General features: G+C 55.2%; 1 non-coding gene across 1 annotated transcript in view; it reads right to left on the reverse strand.

The window, feature by feature from the left end:
- LOC126317568 (small subunit ribosomal RNA) overlaps positions 1 to 58 on the reverse strand; it is a 1,893-nt gene extending 1,835 nt beyond the window's left edge. The window contains exon 1 of the ribosomal RNA XR_007556723.1: positions 1 to 58. This exon is cut by the window's left edge and continues 1,835 nt beyond it. This is a non-coding gene — a ribosomal RNA (small subunit ribosomal RNA).
- Between the last annotated feature and the right edge of the window lie 2,442 nt (positions 59 to 2,500).

The raw sequence follows: 2,500 nt of genomic DNA on the forward strand, positions 1-2,500 counted from the left end.
ACATGCATGGCTTAATCTTTGAGACAAGCATATGACTACTGGCAGGATCAACCAGGGAGCTGCGTCAACGAGAGCTGAGCAGCCGGCCGCCCGGGAGTGTGTCCCGAGGGCCCGCGCGAACACGCAAGCGTCCGCTCAATTATTCTGCAAACAGGAGGAGGCTGAGCTCCCCTGCACGATACACCTCGAAACCCTCTCAGGTCCCGGCGGCGCGCAGCGCCGTCCTAAGTACTTGGTCGGGTTCGAGAGAGGCGCAATCGCCCGGAGATAGGCGAGTAGACGCTTTCAGTGCGAACACCCGTGCTCCCAACTGAGCTTGCCGCTGCCGACAGAGGCCCGGGAGCGTGCTGTCGTGGCATTGCCGGCGGGAAACAACACGCGCCACCTACGGTGACCGGCAGCTCCAACGCCAGCGCCACAGAAGGGCAAAGCCCCACTTGGGTGCAGAAGCGAACTCTCCCAGCACAGCGCACGCGCCAACACGTCCGCAGAGCTGCGATACAAACCACCTGCGAGAACCGCTGGGGGCGACCGAGCAGCAGACGGCGTCGCGACGCCGAGTGCCGGGCGGCGGCGCATCCTCAACGCACACAGTCCGCAATCGGACCAGCACACTGCAGATGTCCACCGCGCTTCGCACCGGGCTCGGCAGAACCCACTTTGGCCGCCTGGCGCCGCGCGCAGGGTGCGCCGGCGCATAGCTGGGACGCCAGCCGGGCCCGTCGGCCGGCGCTCCTGCCACTGGGCGCCCCCCACCAGCCGGCTGTAGTGCGTGCGCTCACGCAGCGCGCGGCCAGCACGCCGGGCGGCCCCCCCTCACCGGCCGGGGACTGTCCCGCCAAGCCACAGCCTCGTATCGCTTCATACCCACATGGCCAACTCAGGTTCGGGGGCATGGCGGGTACCGCCGAAACAACCGGTTCACAGATGTACCGATCGTCGCTATCACCGATGCACCTGCAGCGCGAACAACCGCTCAACAACTGATTTCCAGTTCATTTGCGGATCTTTGGCAGCAAACGTATACGTCAATCTACATTTGCGAAATCTACGATTCTGGCATGCCTGCATGTTATGTGTCACGACACGCTACATCAGCCCACATACACACTGCGGCATGTACACGAGAGAACACGTGGAAGATGGTCCACGCACGTGTGCAATGTCCCTTGCGCGGTCGACTGTCAACCGGCCTCTGTAGCATGTCGCAGATGTGGAACGCGGTCCACCGTGCTATCATGTTGTGTGGGGCAATACGATTAAATAGGAAAACCCTCGTCGCTACATCAACAGACGGCTCACGCTGATTCCCGGCAGAGGGAGGAGGGGGGGGGGGGGGGCCAACATGCAATACTTTCGTCCGTACCTACTTACCACATGTCTGTACGGCGTACAACAGTGCAATCTCGCTGTAATGGGGAGACGAGACAAGTAGCATCGTGCACAACATATGGCCCTTATGATTCGCCATTGTAGGGCGCAGCCGGTGTACGGTCAAGCATGTGCCACATTATGTCACTCAGTACGTAACGACGGATGATCAGTGTGGGTTACGCGTACATCAGCGGACAGTCCACACAGGCCGTACCACAACGTACACTGACTGCATCGACAACCGAATGCAACTGAACAGCTGCAAGGCTCATTTCACAAACAAACGCCTGACCGACCAGCTTGGAAGGGCAGGAGGGGAGGGCGATATTCGTTCTGTAGCGGTACACCCTTCCAGTGGTTAGCGGGACTGTGTAGAAAGTACGCAACACTCGAAAGACCTTTATGTGAGGGTACGCACCATGGCATCAAGAAATACACATGACACCAGAGGATCCAAGCAGTGAACTATGTTCAGAGGGTTGCTGTTAGGCAAAGCTACATTCCTGTGACGTTACATGTGACAGTTAAGGTGCAGTGTAAGTTAGGTTAAGGTGCAGTGTAAGTTAGGTTAAGGTGCAGTGTAAGTTAGGTTAAGGTGCAGTGTAAGTTAGGTTAAGCTGCAGTGTAAGTTAGGTTAAGGTGCAGTGTAAGTTAGGTTAAGGTGCAGTGTAAGTTAGGTTAAGGTGCAGTGTAAGTTAGGTTAAGGTGCAGTGTAAGTTAGGTTAAGGTGCAGTGTAAGTTAGGTTAAGGTGCAGTGTAACTTAGGTTAAGGTGCAGTGTAACTTAGGTTAAGGTGCAGTGTAACTTAGGTTAAGGTGCAGTGTAACTTAGGTTAAGGTGCAGTGTAACTTAGGTTAAGGTGCAGTGTAACTTAGGTTAAGGTGCAGTGTAACTTAGGTTAAGGTGCAGTGTAACTTAGGTTAAGGTGCAGTGTAACTTAGGTTAAGGTGCAGTGTAACTTAGGTTAAGGTGCAGTGTAACTTAGGTTAAGGTGCAGTGTAAGTTAGGTTAAGGTGCAGTGTAAGTTAGGTTAAGGTGCAGCGTAACTTAGGTTAAGGTGCAGCGTAACTTAGGTTAAGGTGCAGCGTAACTTAGGTTAAGGTGCAGCGTAACTTAGGTTAAGGTG

The sequence above is a fragment of the Schistocerca gregaria genome, unplaced genomic scaffold, assembly GCF_023897955.1.
Source record: "Schistocerca gregaria isolate iqSchGreg1 unplaced genomic scaffold, iqSchGreg1.2 ptg000636l, whole genome shotgun sequence".
In the NCBI taxonomy this organism is placed as follows: Eukaryota; Metazoa; Arthropoda; class Insecta; order Orthoptera; family Acrididae; genus Schistocerca; species Schistocerca gregaria.